Raw genomic sequence first — 17,274 nt, forward strand, 5'->3', positions numbered from 1 at the left:
AAAGGGGAGACACGAGAGGTGGATGGTAACAATTGCTTTAGTTATTTGGACCAGCCTGTGGGATCATCTTCTACTGTGGGGTCTTCTCCTGTGGGGTCTGCTGCCCTGTGGGGTCTGCTCCTTTATGGGGTCTGCTCCTTTGTGGGGTCTGCTCCCCTGTGACAGCCATAGCCCAGGTGTTTGCACAGTATTATTATGCGCTCCCAGGAAATGGACATGTGCCAGGGCGGCTGTCAGCCCTTCTGCAGAACCCTGGATCCATCGCCGGAGCTGCCGCCCACCTCTTTGCACTGTGCAGCCCTCCCACCTGATCCATCGGTGAAGCCCCCCGGATGCACAATGGTCCCCCTGCAGCAGGCAGTGGAGGGTTAACCATCATAGGCAGGCTGGCTTCTGCCGCCGTTAAGCACACAGGGATCCAGTGCTGCAGAGAATTGCTCTATTTTCAGAAGCATTGATCCCTGTGGAGCTTTCCGAGCAGGGAGACTCCAGGCTGCGGCTGCACCGACAGTCACTGTATGAGGGTGATGAGGAGCAGCACATCCAGCCACACAGCAGTGCTGCACGGGGAAGCAGCAGACATAACGCGCCGTGTACATGGGGGGCGCTGCGGGGCGATCTCCTGCTCTGGGGGGGGGGGGGGGGGAATTCAGCAGGACGATACCTTTAAGAACAAGCACAGAAAATAGCCAGGGAAAGGTTCCACGATCTGCATACTAAGCCCCGCCCCCGTGATGTCACTGGAGGAGAGGAATGCTGCCTCCTCGCACAGAGAGAACTCAGACAGCGGCAGAGGCGGCAGCGCAGGCTCCGGGCTCCGCACCGCCGGGATCCGCACCCAGGGACAAGCTCCGCACCGCCGGGATCCGCACCCACGGACCAGCTCCGCACCGCCGGGATCCGCACCCACGGACCAGCTCCGCACCGCCGGGATCCGCACCCACGGACCAGCTCCGCATCTCCCAGCCTGTGTGTGGACTGTGCTCCTCGGAGATGTGGGATTGCACCGCTGCCAGCTGAGGCACAGGACTCCGCCACAACTTCGGATACTCCGCGCTCTTCTTCTTCCAGGAGGGACCCGGCTGTTTATATGGAATGAAGCAGGAGATAGTGAGCCCAGGGTTACAGCAGTTGTGAATGGTTCAACTCGCCGGCGGCGGGACTGCTACTATCACTGTAGATGATGCTCTGGAGCGGCTGCAGAACTGTCACAGCACCGGGTCTGCCAGACAGGAATTAAAGGTAAGCTAGGAGCCCCCCATCCAGGGGCAGGGTACCCCACTATTCCCCCCCCCCCCCACTACTCTACATGCTGGAGCCCTCCATCCAGGGGCAGTGTACCCCCCTGCTCTCCATGCTGGAGCCCCCCATTCAGGGACAGGGTACCCCTCAACCAGGGACAGTGTACCCCCCTGCTCTCCATGCTGGAGCCCTCCATCCAGGGACAATGTACCACCCTGATCCCCATGCTGGAGCCCTCCATCCAGTTGCAGTGTATGTACCCCCCTGCTCTCCATGCTGGAGCCCCCCATTCAGGGACAGGGTACCCCTCAACCAGGGACAGTGTACCCCCCTGCTCCCCATGCTGGAGCCCTCCATCCAGGAACAGTGTACCCCCCTGCTCCCCATGCTGGAGCCCTCCATCCAGTTGCAGTGTATGTACCCCCCTGCTCCCCATGCTAGAGCCCCCCATTCAGGGACAGTGTGCCCCCCATCCAGGGACAGTGTACCCCCCCATCTAGGGGCAGTGTACCCCCCCTGCTCCCCATGCTGGAGCCCTCCATCCAGTTGCAGTGTACCCCCCTGCTCCCCATGCTGGAGCCCTCCATCCAGTTGCAGTGTACCCCCCTGCTCCCCATGCTGGAGCCCTCCATCCAGTTGCAGTGCACCCCCCTGCTCCCCATGCTGGAGCCCCCCATCCAGGGGCAGGGTACTGGAGCTGGAGCAAGGCTCAGGACTTACATCCCATCGCTGCTCCTTGAATTAGGATTCTGAGCGCAGAACTGACAAGTCACATGAAAGTAACCCTTGTTCTTCGCATGCAAATCCAATAAACTGCAATTGATGTGTGGCTGGTGATGCTGGGGCTGCCCATCACTTCCATGGATGCACATGCAGGTGGCTGGTGAAAGCTTCCTCACCTCTCACTAAATGTGTGTAATGGAAGATTTTACCCTCCAGCGAGACAGCTGTGCCATCGCCATGCAGAGCGTCTCCCACCTCATCCCTCAGTCAGGCTTTTCCTTTTGTCATTCCGTGTCCCTGCATCTTCTTAGGAGCCAGATAAGGAGAGGAATAGCCCGATGCAACTTGTGTCCTATGGCTTCATTCACATTGTCAGCCGGAACAGACATGATAGTGGCCAGGGGGATTGCAGTGATGGGTTGGAGATGTGCAGTGGTCAGGCAGGAGGACTTGGCTGCAGTGATGGAGGCTGAAGCCCTCCAGGCACCTGGTGGATGTGGGGAAGAGGTGACCATTGCAGATGGAGAGCTAAGTGCAACTGGTAGGTAGGGGGAAAGCAGCTCTGGGGCGCTCCTGTATCTGCAGTGGCTTCACAAGGTGCAACATTTAACGTAAATAGTTTCTTGATACATTGTGTTTATCAATAATTCAGGAGAAATAGGAAAATATATATAATGAGCGCACATACAATATAAAATATATAGGCTTCATGCTGAGGACAGTGCCCCGAGCTCCCACCAGGGAAATTCTGCTAGGCGCCCATATTAGCGATGCGCGGTATTTCACATGCCAAGCCAAGTGCATGAGTGGAGCTAGTTGTAGTGCTGAACAGTTCTTGTAGATTTCTATGAACAGACTCTCTGTTTAGCTGAGCCCATTCTGTGAGCATCAACGCAGCATTATTGTGTGGAGCCACTGGAAAGCAAAGAAAAAAAAAATCTATCCTCATAGTGCAGTAGATGGATAGCCAGAAATGACAATCTGACAGCCAAATGTCCACGGCGAAGAGCGGGGTGATAGGCAGAAATTACCGTGTTAATATTGTTATTATGAGACATTTATTATGGGAAATAAAGGAGCCTGGCCGTGTGATGCCATCTTCCTCTGCAGGGTGATATTGATTAATGTCTGTGCTGTAGATATATTCAACACGCACAAGTAGTGTCCAGGTAAAATCAATTTTGGAATAAAACGTTTTGCCACAGTTGCTTGAGTCGTACATAATGCAGACCAGTGCTCCGCATCAATCTCCCAGGAAGCTTTAAATTTTCCCGTCTAACAGAATCAGGCTGACAACAAATATACATCTTTCATGGGGGCTCTGGAGCCATAAACTAAAAAGAATGGCTGCTCTAAATAGCAACAGAAACTATTTGTGGTTGTCACCGGCATCTATCTATCTTCCCATCTGCAAGATGCACATAATTCCCCATATGTTGTCTCCATAATTCATGCCACCGGGATACATGTTGTTACCTATCCTACAGTAAATCCAGAAGGATGATGATTTGTTTTAGGGGGCGAGGAAGGAGAAAAAAAATACAATCCAGCCAAGAAACGCAAAGATTCCAAGATTTATCTCACTTCTATTCTAGTGCCAATTTCCCACGCAGTGTTCCTGCTTAGTAAGACACATGGGGTGTTTGGATTTGGAAATGTGCAGGCGTTGGATTGTTCAATGAGCGGAAAAAAATAAAGATGTGGTGTTCTTAGAATGTGGGTCTTGAGGAACAGGCAACATTGTGTTTTATTTTAAGCTTCACGTACATTAGGGACACTAGTTTGGATGTTGATGGTGCTGGTCTTCCAATGGTAGACTATAATCCAAGGCTGATAATCTTGGAGGGAACCTTCCCTTATCCTCGAATAGTCTTCCAGTTTCCTCAAACGCAATCTCCGAGTTGACAATGTGAACTCAATTTTCCCTTCCCCATCTTTGAGCTTCTCAGGATAGGCTCCTTCCACAATGGAAGATTGCGAAGACGTCTATTCCGTGCTCGCAGGATCAATGCGATGCCATGTTGTAGTATCTCTTCTGTGAGATTGTTTTTTCTGCTGCAGGGGAGATGATCAAAGATGTGAACCTGGGGTCTTCTCATACATTTGTATTCAACGTAGAGAAAAGTAATGAAGAAGTTCACGAGGAACGCTATTTGTTCAAAGGTCATGATGGTTGTAAGGAATCATGTATACCGTGATACAATAAATGGCCAGTGGATTGATTGCTGTATTTATGGTTTGTGGGATCTATAGGTCAACTTATATCCCAAGCGAGCTGTGTTCTTCATCATGTTTATGACTAAAGAAGCCTGGGGTTGGTAGTTAATCCAAAGAAAGGGAGGAAATTTGCAAAATTGTAGCCAGCAACCACCAAATTTGCAAGGATTTAAGAACGAGCCACCACCAGACGGTGCAGCCGTGATAGGGTGAGTGCAACCCTGGGTCACGCTAGATTCGATATCTGCAGCCCACCTGAGTTTTCTTAGAACCCATGAGTCTACATTGCACATAGTTCTCTATAAGGTATCGGTAGACGGTCACCGTTCTGACAAAAAGTACAAAAGGCACAACTTTAAAGGACTGCGTTAGTAGTGTTCTATAGATTTGGGAAGATCCTTGCCAGAAAATATAAAAAGCCTCTTCTTGCTTTAGCTCCTTCCGAATCTTCCCTGTTTGAGGATTTACACTGCCCTTGTAGTTGTGTTTAATGTGTGATACAGCGAGCAAGAGCGGGATTATACAGGTTGTACATTTTGAAACAAAGGGTCTCGCAGTCGTTGACTTTCTGCCATCTCCAGTATAAATCTAAATTCAAGATTGGATTTTTTATTTATTTTTCCTTTTTCAGGTCCATTGCAAAAGTTCTAACACCTTGGAGAATTTAAGTCCCTTTAAAATATAACTGCCCTCCTTCTGCTTTACTACGTAAATATTAGATTGGGGCGATGTATTGGCAAACTGTAAAGATGGGGGAGGATTTGGACAGTGCAGGCGTCGAATGCATCACTTGAAAATATTTGGAGATGACACAATCACCCAAGGTCAGATGTGGCGCAGCAGATAAACACCAATGTGGCTCCCACTTGCCACATTTACCTGCACCTTGCATTGCACTTGACTACTAAATAGTTCATGCAGAATAATAAATGGTGCAAGATCTGGTGTGATGGAAGGAAAATAATATTATCACAACCACCATTTTGATACTGACCATCAAGGTTTATTGTTCAGGTACCGACAAGATTTAAGATTCAGTGACCATGAAGGTTTAGGATGCTGAAAACATTAAGACTTAGGGTGCTGGGATTATTACAATTTAAGGATCTGGGACCATGGAGATTAAGGGTGATGGGACCATGAAGGTTTAAGGTGCTGGGACCATGGAGATTGAAGATGCTGGGGCCATTAAGGTTTAGGGTGCTGGGACCATGGAGGTTTAAGGTGCTGGGACCATGGAGGTTTAAGGTGCTGGGACCATGGAGATTTAAGGTGCTGAGACCATTAAGGTTTAGGGTGTTGGGACCATGAAGGTTTAGGGTGCTGGGACCATGGAGGTTTAGGGTGCTGGGACCATGGAGGTTTAGAGTGCTGAGATTATGAAGGTTTATGGTGCTGGGACCATGGAGGTTTAGCGTGCTGGGACCATTAAGGTTTAGGCTGCTGGGACGATGAAGGTTTAGGATGCTGGGACCATTATGGTTTAGGATGCTGGGACCATTATGGTTTAGGCTGCTGGGACCATAGAGGTTTAGGCTGCTGGGACCATGGAGGTTTAGGGTGCTGGGACCATGTAGGTTTAGGGTGCTGGGACCATGTAGGTTTAGGGTGCTGGGACCATGTAGGTTTAGGGTGCTGGGACCATGTATGTTTAGGGTGCTGGGACCATGGAGGTTTAGGGTGCTGGGATCATGGAGGTTTAGGGTGCTGAGACCATTAAGGCTTAGGGTGCTGTGACCATGGAGGATTAGGCTGCTGGGACCATGAAGGTTTAGGGTGCTGGGACCATGAAGGTTTAGGGTGCTGGGACCATGTAGGTTTAGGGTGCTGGGACCATGGAGGTTTAGGGTGCTGGGATCATGGAGGTTTAGGGTGCTGAGACCATTAAGGCTTAGGGTGCTGTGACCATGGAGGTTTAGGCTGCTGGGACCATTATGGTTTAGGCTGCTGGGACCATTATGGTTTAGGCTGCTGGGACGGTGAAGGTTTAGGGTGCTGGGACCATTATGGTTTAGGGTGCTGGAGGACCATGGAGGTTTAGAGTTTGGGGACCAGCAAGATTTTTGTTTTTTGTTTGCATCATTGCAGTAATTTGTTTACCAGATGTAAATTAACCCTTTATTTTCTAGGAAGTCTCCCCTTTAAGGTGGGTGTTGAAGGGGCACTGCAGTCTTTTCCAGACGTGATGCTATTGTCAAACACATCGATTTTGCTTCCTCTATAAGATATTATCTTTCTCATTAACAGTCATGATCCTTTAAGTAAATAAGTTTGTGTCTTTGTGCATGAGCGTGGAGCCGGGGTCATCCTCCGGGACACATCTTCATATGTTTTACTATTCGACAGGCTTAATGAGCAATTAGCTGGTGTATATGCAGAACTGATAACCAGTAGGAGAAGCAGAGAATAAGCAGAAGACATCAGCATGGTTGCCCCCTACCCATATGAAGATCTATGACTCTTTGAAGTCCATACAGTGTGGATTGTGTTGTATCCATGCACTAAATATGAAAGGTTTATCCTGAGCTTTGACCATTAACCGTATGAATATTGTTGTTGCTTAAGTGACAGAAAATGGAAACCTTGAGGATCACAAGGAATAGCCGAAAAGTGGACCAAGAAATCCAGACCTGTAGATCCTCTCATATTGTTAGGTCAGTCTTTGGAGTCACATCCATGTATCACTAGCCACCTGATGTGTTTGTATGCAGTTATAAGCATTGCAAAAATAATTGCACCCGGGGGCCGGCTAGAAGCTTGTAAGATCATGAAGGCGTTTGGATGAGTGGAGCCAAGGAATTGTCTATGTTGACTGACAGCCCTGATGGACGGATGCAGCAGAGCCGGGTTTATCATACCACACGTCTCTGATGATATCTTGATGCGTTGCCACAAGGTTTTCCTTAGAACTGCAGGAAATGGAGTTATAATAATGCCTCCTCTTAGGTCGACATGATGAACACCCGCATCGCTGGGAACATGGGGCGTGAGGTGGGTTTGGAGATCGGTCTATGGGTGCACAATGCAGACCACCATTACTAGTTTGGATGCGATCTTGGTCCTTCTTAGATTTCGTTGGCGGATATTTTTGCTGTGAGTAACTTAGCCTTAGGATATTTACAAGATGTTGGGTTTTTATGTCAGTAATTCTTCAATGTACCGATGAGGATGGAGAGGAGGACAATGACGGACAGCTGCCCCCTCAGTGTTAGGACGCAGGGTCCTGGAGCTTGACTGCTCAGCACTCTTTCCCTTCAGAATGGTGCGATCGTCCGGGCACAGCTGCCATTACTCTGGTTATGGAGGGACGGAGCCCTGGGCTACTTATAGGAAGGGGCGGTGGGTCCCGAATGAGTGGCCCCAACTTTTATTGTGCCCCATGTTGGTCGCAGGGTCTGTAGACTTGTTATAGTAAAAGCCTCCAAGTTTCCCAATGTACAATGCTAGTTTAATAGTCCAAGACCCTCAAACCTCTTCCCCATGCACAGACCTACTGGGCTTTGTAGTTCCACAGACTCTAGCTAAGCCTACTCCTGATCTATAGAGAGATTACATGAGTGGACCTGTGATGTGAAGACGCCCGATAGGTGTCGACATTGAGATTCTGAATGTTTTTCTGTGCTGATATGGCGCTTACAGTAAAACTCTCGGGGGTAGAAGGGAATTGTCTGGACGTTCATTGCATTTGCTTTTACTCGTTCCATTCGAGATGAAATAACAAAGCGTTCGTTTTTTTCCCTTGTAGATGGGATGTAATTTGATAGTGAAAACTGCATTGTAAAGTGCATAGATAAAGGGCCGGGCGCGGGTTATGTATCTGATCTAATGACTGTTCTCTTGTGGATTCTGGATCGGCTCATATCATAGAAGTTCATGTAACGCCTCCTGCCCTATTACTGCAGCGAAGGCGCTTGTCGGCATTACTAATTGCATGCCCCCCTTCCAAGTACCGTACATCCGGATTTGGCACTGAAGTAGTTAACCCTCCAGCTCTCTTTCCTTCCTAGACTTGTTGGTGTAACTTGTGGAGAAAAGCGAATTTTGACATTTTGTAAATGTGTTTGCAATTCCATGAAGATGCAATGAATTTGCTACAAAGCTACTAATTAACTCATCGTGGGTCAGAATGACAGCTCTGAAGCTCCCTTGTAGCATTGGGGTCCTGGGTTCAGATCCCATCTAGGTGATGTCTTTTTATGGTTTTTTTTCCGTTTTCCTTCCACATTACAAAAGCATCTTGATCGTTTTTTTTTTTTAATTCTATGATTCTGTCCCCTGTGTGTAAGAGAGATAAGGATATTCAATTGTGGCCACCACTGTATACTGATGGGAGTGATCATTATTCGGCGCTGCGGACTGTGTTGGGGCAATGCAAAAAAATATAAATAAAAAAGTCGATGGGTTACACAAGAGAAAGGTGAATCGTTTGTTTATCCTTCTAGTTATCCTTCTAGTCATTGTTTCATAAATGTAACAAATGCAAAAAAAAATGTTTCTAATAATCGAGATGATTCTTGTAATTGATCCACAGAAGAGTTGACGCTCGCGATTGATACAATGTTGCAGACAATGGAAAGGTCACGGAGGTCACGTAATTTCCAGCATAACAGAAGGAGGCTCTGATCTTGCAGCCGCTGTCTTGAAGTCACGCTTACATCTCCACAATTGCGCTCCGTCTTTCTCCTAATGGTTACAACTTACCAAAGACCTCACAATGTAAAGCTTCGCTCCGTCAAGACAAATCCCTTTTACCCGGGAACGCAGAGGATTTACGCTGCAGCGAGCGGCGCGGCCCATAACGCAGGTCAATGCTTTAATAAGTAGGAGTGATTGTCAAATGAGACATCAGGAAAAAAATAAAGAAAAGTTGTGATGAATGAAAATGACATCCGGACTCCAATTTATCAATATGGCGACCTCATATTAGCTGCTCAGAATGTAAGGAAAATAATTGGGGATCGCAGTGAAGAGAAAGTGCACAATGTAAGAATTAGAGGATCCTGGGAATCACGAGACTGTCAGGAGAAGATATGGACATGTATTGAGTTCTAAAGGGACATTGCCAACTAATGAATAAAATCAATAAGTAGCAAGTGACAGCAGAGTTACTTGCTTACTATCTTTAGGTTAATTTGTTTTCATTTCACTACTGACAGGAGAAGATATGGTCATGCATTGAGTTGTCAAGGTATTTGGCCTTGTCTTAAAGGGACATTGCCAACTAATGATTAAAATCAATAAGTAGCAAGTGAGAGCAGAGTTACTTGCTTACTATCTTAATTTGTTTTCATTTTGTTTGTGGTCCTATGAATTACCCCATCCACCAGAATAATGGGATTTATAGAATTACATAGCAACGTGCTGTCCCCCGGCACGTTGCTGCTGTGCTCTGGATAGGACCTGTATATGCCATACATGATAACGAAGCATTCTTGCCCCACTTTCTATTAATAGTTGTATTTTCTGTCATGGAGCAGGAACGTGCTCAACTCCCAGATGCAAAGAGGTCTGATTGTTGTTCCTATCTACAACTGCTATGTTTTTTGGAAAAAAGTTGTAGGTTTATTTTGGCTGCCATATTTTATAAAATACACGAGATGAGAAGTATACAAATGTTTTGATGGGTGCACGGATACATTTTGAGGTTTCAGACAGGATCTCATGATGTTATGTGTCACCTGCCAAAGATAACTGAGTTAAGAATTGGAATAATTTATTTTTAATCTGTATTAAATGAACAGTTTTGCATTTTGCTCGCCATCTGTTGCACCTCCCGGTGTGCTCGGGGCTATGAATACTGGAGGGCACAGTAGATGGTGTTGGGGTCATGGGTTTGATTCTGACCAGGATGGCGTTTGTCAGCTGAGCAGATGTATTGGGAACGTCTGCAGATGTTGTGTTTGCTAATGATAATGCTCATCCATAGCATAGATAAATAATACCGCCAACCCCTTATATCCCTGGCTTTGGCTTGTGACCGCCCTATCATTGGCTGCTTGTTGGAAGCAAACTTTAACCCTTCCATGTGGACTGTGCACCTGCAGATGGGTGGTGGAGTGATGCTGCTACTTGGGCACTGGATGGTCCTGATCGATGCACTGTGTGGCGGTATTATGCGGTGCACGGCTCACTTATTAATAGCTTTCTTTCTCATCTATGCTCCATCTTTCTGCTTGTTTTGCCCCTGGGTCTCTCTATATTGTGCTCTGATTATTTTAGTATTCTCTTTGATTATCGAAGTTGTATTTATAGAAAACGACACGGAAAGATAGAAAATCTGTGGAGAGACTATACTGCCATTGAATCCCTCAGGGTGACGCAAGGACGTGAGAAGGTAGTGTGTGAAATCGAATGCATTTACGACCACGTTCTGTAATCAGCCGGGTGTCCGGGGACAAACGGTCGTGTCTGGTACCAAGGCCCTTCGATATGATCCAGATCAGTGCAGCAGTTATAGGGTTAAGTAAGACGTGTAGCTGGAGGTATATCTGCAGGGTCATCATCATATAATGGTGCTGTATGTTATACATTACTATAGTGTTATTGATAAGCGGTGACAGGCAGCTGCTGATCCATAAGACTGGATATACGTGTATTGCTGTATGTTATTCATTAATATAGTGCTATTGATAAGCGGTGACAGGCAGCTGCTGATCCATAAGACTGGATATACGTGTATTGCTGTATGTTATTCATTAATATAGTGCTATTGATAAGCGGTGACAGGCAGCTGCTGATCCATAAGACTGGATATACGTGTATTGCTGTATGTTATTCATTAATATAGTGCTATTGATAAGCGGTGACAGGCAGCTGCTGATCCATAAGACTGGATATACGTGTATTGCTGTATGTTATTCATTAATATAGTGCTATTGATAAGCGGTGACAGGCAGCTGCTGATCCATAAGACTGGATATACGTGTATTGCTGTATGTTATTCATTAATATAGTGCTATTGATAAGCGGTGACAGGCAGCTGCTGATCTCCTGTTATTTCTCTTTGTGTGTCTAATATATGATGCGTCCATAGGAAGAGACATGAAATGACTTCATAATGTAACACTGTGCAGGCTGCATTGCTGCTGGTGACCACAGATGGCGCTGTTTCATTGGAGTTTACATCTGATACTCAATATCTCCCACCGTCATTCCATGGAATATCTGCTATGAAATCTGTACAGGAAAAACTGACGTGCAAGGGGGGAACTTATTTGTTTTCTTCCCTTTATTCCGGCTCCATTGATATCATTGCCTTTGTGTATGCCCTGCAGTGGTCCGGGGACCCCAATACCCTCGGTTGGTGCCATTAGCAGACTCTGCACATTTACTCCTGAAGCTGCGCTCATTTCACAGCTCGTATGTATCTAAACCACAAGGGCCGACAAAACAGCAGACGCTTCGGCTTGATAACGTCAGCGCGGTGGCAGCGGGTCTACCCAAATAAGTAATTACAAATGGCAGCTGTCCAGAATGAAAGTTTAATTAGATGATTCTGGTTGTACATTACCATTGGCAGGATTAATATTAAATGCATCAGGACTGGAAGTGATTGATCTCAGATCCAGGCAGTTCTGCAAACTTAAACAAACTTTTCTGCGAGACGAGCGCGTCGCCATATAGTGACACTGAGGTCCGGAAATGGTGTAAGGGCTGGGGGTGTACTCATTATTATCCGACATTAGTGGACAGGACGTCCCCGGCCGCCCTCAGTCACAACCTTACAGTAACCTCAGTGCTGCTGACGGTTCTTGGAAACTGTTACATTTGTATTCTCTTTATCTAACATAATACTGCACCAGGTCATCAAATGAAAACCGCAAACCGTGCATGTTTATTGGAATTATCGAATGATAAAACGTCCATTAGTGCCAGTTAGTAACTAAATCAGATCCCATACAGTGCTGTATATCAGGGCACTGTTATAGCAGCAGACACAGCGCCTTGGTAATAAGGCGTGACCCAGGCGCTATAGGAGAGCTCACCACCGCACTGCTAGAGAAGGGTCCAACATCAGATCTTCAGTGATGGTATCAGCCCATGAAAGTGCCCCTATAATGCTGCTGGGTTCAATATTCCTATACTCTCTATCACAGTATCAGAATACAGCTGTCACAGTAATTGTATGATGGTCTCTGCCACAATGCCCTCATAGAGCGTCTATAACACTGCCACAGTGCCCTCACTATAGAGCGTCTATAACCCTACATACCACAGTGCCCTCACTATAGAGTGCCTATAACACTACCTACCACAGTGCCCTCACTATAGAGCGTCTATAACCCTACGTACCACAGTGCCCTCACTATAGAGTGCCTATAACACTACCTACCACAGTGCCCTCACTATAGAGCGCCTATAACCCTACATACCACAGTGCCCTCACTATAGAGTGCCTATTACACTACCTACCACAGTGCCCTCACTATAGAGCGTCTATAACCCTACCTACCACAGTGCCCTCATAGAGCGTCTATAACACTGCCACAGTGACCTCACTATAGAGCGTCTATAACACTACATACCACAGTGCCCTCACTATAGAGCGTCTATAACACTACATACCACAGTGCCCTCACTATAGAGCACCTATAACACTACATACCACAGTGCCCTCACTATAGAGCACCTATAACACTACCTACCACAGTGCCCTCACTATAGAGCGTCTATAACACTACCTACTACAGTGCCCTCATAGAGCGTCTATAACACTGCCACAGTGCCCTCACTATAGAGCGTCTATAACACTACATACCACAGTGCCCTCATAGAGCGTCTATAACACTGCCACAGTGCCCTCACTATAGAGCGTCTATAACCCTACATACCACAGTGCCCTCACTATAGAGTGCCTATAACACTACCTACCACAGTGCCCTCACTATAGAGCGTCTATAACCCTACGTACCACAGTGCCCTCACTATAGAGTGCCTATAACACTACCTACCACAGTGCCCTCACTATAGAGCGCCTATAACCCTACATACCACAGTGCCCTCACTATAGAGCACCTATAACACTACCTACCACAGTGCCCTCACTATAGAGCGTCTATAACACTACCTACTACAGTGCCCTCATAGAGCGTCTATAACACTGCCACAGTGCCCTCACTATAGAGCGTCTATAACACTACATACCACAGTGCCCTCATAGAGCGTCTATAACACTGCCACAGTGCCCTCACTATAGAGCGTCTATAACCCTACATACCACAGTGCCCTCACTATAGAGTGCCTATAACACTACCTACCACAGTGCCCTCACTATAGAGCGTCTATAACCCTACGTACCACAGTGCCCTCACTATAGAGTTCCTATAACACTACCTACCACAGTGCCCTCACTATAGAGCGCCTATAACCCTACATACCACAGTGCCCTCACTATAGAGTGCCTATAACACTACCTACCACAGTGCCCTCATAGAGCGTCTATTACACTACCACAGTGCCCTCACTATAGAGCACCTATAACACTACATACCACAGTGCCCTCACTATAGAGCACCTATAACACTACCTACCACAGTGCCCTCACTATAGAGCGTCTATAACCCTACCTACCACAGTGCCCTCATAGAGCGTCTATAACACTGCCACAGTGACCTCACTATAGAGCGTCTATAACACTACATACCACAGTGCCCTCACTATAGAGCACCTATAACACTACATACCACAGTGCCCTCACTATAGAGCACCTATAACACTACATACCACAGTGCCCTCACTATAGAGCACCTATAACACTACCTACCACAGTGCCCTCACTATAGAGCGTCTATAACACTACCTACTACAGTGCCCTCATAGAGCGTCTATAACACTGCCACAGTGCCCTCACTATAGAGCGTCTATAACCCTACATACCACAGTGCCCTCACTATAGAGTGCCTATAACACTACCTACCACAGTGCCCTCACTATAGAGCGTCTATAACCCTACATACCACAGTGCCCTCACTATAGAGTGCCTATAACACTACCTACCACAGTGCCCTCACTATAGAGCGCATATAACCCTACATACCACAGTGCCCTCACTATAGAGTGCCTATAACACTACCTACCACAGTGCCCTCATAGAGCGTCTATTACACTACCACAGTGCCCTCACTATAGAGCACCTATAACACTACCTACCACAGTGCCCTCACTATAGAGCGTCTATAACACTACATACCACAGTGCCCTCATAGAGCGTCTATAACACTGCCACAGTGCCCTCAATATAGAGCGTCTATAACCCTACATACCACAGTGCCCTCACTATAGAGCACCTATAACACTACCTACCACAGTGCCCTCACTATAGAGCGTCTATAACACTACCTACTACAGTGCCCTCATAGAGCGTCTATAACACTACCACAGTGCCCTCACTATAGAGCACCTATAACACTACCACAGTGCCCTCATAGAGCGTCTATAACACTGCCACAGTGCCCTCACTATAGAGCGTCTATAACACTACCTACCACAGTGCCCTCATAGAGCGTCTATAACAGTGCCACAGTACCCTCACTATAGAGCACCTATAACACTACCTACCACAGTGCCCTCATAGAGCGTCTATAACACTACCACAGTGCCCTCACTATAGAGCACCTATAACACTACCTACCACAGTGCCCTCACTATAGAGCGCCTATAACACTACATACCACAGTGCCCTCACTATAGAGCGCCTATAACACTTCCTACCACAGTGCCCTCATAGAGCGTCTATAACACTGCCACAGTGCCCTCACTATAGAGCACCTATAACACTACCTACCACAGTGCCCTCACTATAGAGCGCCTATAACACTTCCTACCACAGTGCCCTCATAGAGCGTCTATAACACTACCTACCACAGTGCCCTCACTATAGAGCACCTATAACACTACCTACCACAGTGCCCTCACTATAGAGCGCCTATAACACTTCCTACCACAGTGCCCTCATAGAGCGTCTATAACACTGCCACAGTGCCCTCACTATAGAGCATCTATAACACTACCTACCACAGTGCCCTCACTATAGAGCGCCTATAACACTACATACCACAGTGCCCTCACTATAGAGCACCTATAACACTACATACCACAGTGCCCTCACTATAGAGCGCCTATAACCCTACATACCACAGTGCCCTCACTATAGAGCGCCTATAACCCTACATACCACAGTGCCCTCACTATAGAGCGCCTATAACACTACCTACCACAGTGCCCTCATAGAGCGTCTATAACACTGCCACAGTGACCTCACTATAGAGCACCTATAACACTACCTACCACAGTGCCCTCACTATAGAGCGCCTATAACACTACATACCACAGTGCCCTCACTATAGAGCGTCTATAACACTACATACCACAGTGCCCTCATAGAGCGTCTATAACACTGCCACAGTACCCTCACTAGAGAGCACCTATAACACTACCTACCACAGTGCCCTCACTATAGAGCGCCTATAACACTACATACCACAGTGCCCTCACTATAGAGCACCTATAACACTACATACCACAGTGCCCTCACTATAGAGCGTCTATAACCCTACATACCACAGTGCCCTCATAGAGCATCTATAACACTACCCCAGTGCCCTCACTATAGAGCGTCTGTAACACTACATACCACAGTGCCCTCACTATAGAGCACCTATAACACTACATACCACAGTGCCCTCACTATAGAGCGCATATAACACTACCTACCACAGTGCCCTCACTATAGAGCGTCTATAACACTACCTACCACAGTGCCCTCATAGAGCGTCTATAACACTACCACAGTGCCCTCACTATAGAGCACCTATAACACTACATACCACAGTACCCTTACTATAGAGCGTCTATAACACTACATACCACAGTGCCCTCACTATAGAGCGTCTATAACACTACCTACCACAGTGCCCTCACTATAGAGCACCTATAACACTACATACCACAGTGCCCTCACTACAGAGCGTCTATAACACTACCTACCACAGTGCCCTCACTATAGAGCATCTATAACACTACCTACCACAGTGCCCTCACTATAGAGCATCTATAACACTACCTACCACAGTGCCCTCACTATAGAGCACCTATAACACTACCTACCACAGTGCCCTCACTATAGAGCGTCTATAACACTACATACCACAGTGCCCTCATAGAGCGTCTATAACACTACCTACCACAGTGCCCTCACTATAGAGCACCTATAACACTACCTACCACAGTGCCCTCACTATAGAGCGCCTATAACACTACATACCACAGTGCCCTCATAGAGCGTCTATAACACTACATACCACAGTGCCCTCGCTATAAAGCGTCTATAACACTACCTACCACAGTGCCCTCACTATAGAGCACCTATAACACTACCTACCACAGTGCCCTCACTATAGAGCGTCTATAACACTACCTACCACAGTGCCCTCACTATAGAGCATCTATAACACTACCACAGTGCCCTCACTATAGAGCGTCTATAACACTACCACAGTGCCCTCACTATAGAGCACCTATAACACTACATACCACAGTGCCCTCACTATAGAGCACCTATAACACTACATACCACAATGCCCTCACTATAGAGCGTCTATAACACTACCAACCACAGTGCCCTCATAGAGCATCTATAACACTACCACAGTGCCCTCACTATAGAGCACCTATAACACTACATACCACAGTGCCCTCACTATAGAGCACCTATAACACTACCTACCACAATGCCCTCACTATAGAGCGTCTATAACACTACCTACCACAGTGCCCTCATAGAGCGTCTATAACACTACCTACCACAGTGCCCTCACTATAGAGCGTCTATAACTCTACCACAGTGCCCTCACTATAGAGCACCTATAAGACTACATACCACAGTGCCCTCACTATAGAGCGTCTATAACACTACATACCACAATGCCCTCACTATAGAGCGTCTATAACACTACATACCACAGTGCCCTCATAGAGCGTCTATAACACTACCTACCACAGTGCCCTCACTATAGAGCTTCTATAACTCTACCACAGTGCCCTCACTATAGAGCACCTATAAGACTACATACCACAGTGCCCTCACTATAGAGC

At 46.9% G+C, this 17,274-nt stretch overlaps 1 protein-coding gene across 6 annotated transcripts in view; it reads left to right on the plus strand.

The window, feature by feature from the left end:
* Positions 1-661: 661 nt before the first annotated feature.
* Positions 662-17,274, plus strand: part of PCDH11X (protocadherin 11 X-linked) — a 1,508,525-nt gene continuing 1,491,912 nt past the window's right edge. For 2 of the 6 annotated variants that reach the window (XM_077286500.1, XM_077286502.1), the window contains exon 1: positions 674-1,242. The gene's annotated coding sequence lies outside the window, so the exon portion shown is untranslated. Of the gene's footprint in view, positions 1,243-8,713; positions 9,304-17,274 lie in introns of those variants that run through there. The other 4 variants (XM_077286505.1, XM_077286504.1, XR_013221426.1 and 1 more) reach the window with 3 other exon arrangements.

This window comes from Ranitomeya variabilis, chromosome 2 (assembly GCF_051348905.1).
Source record: "Ranitomeya variabilis isolate aRanVar5 chromosome 2, aRanVar5.hap1, whole genome shotgun sequence".
NCBI classification, from domain to species: Eukaryota; Metazoa; Chordata; class Amphibia; order Anura; family Dendrobatidae; genus Ranitomeya; species Ranitomeya variabilis.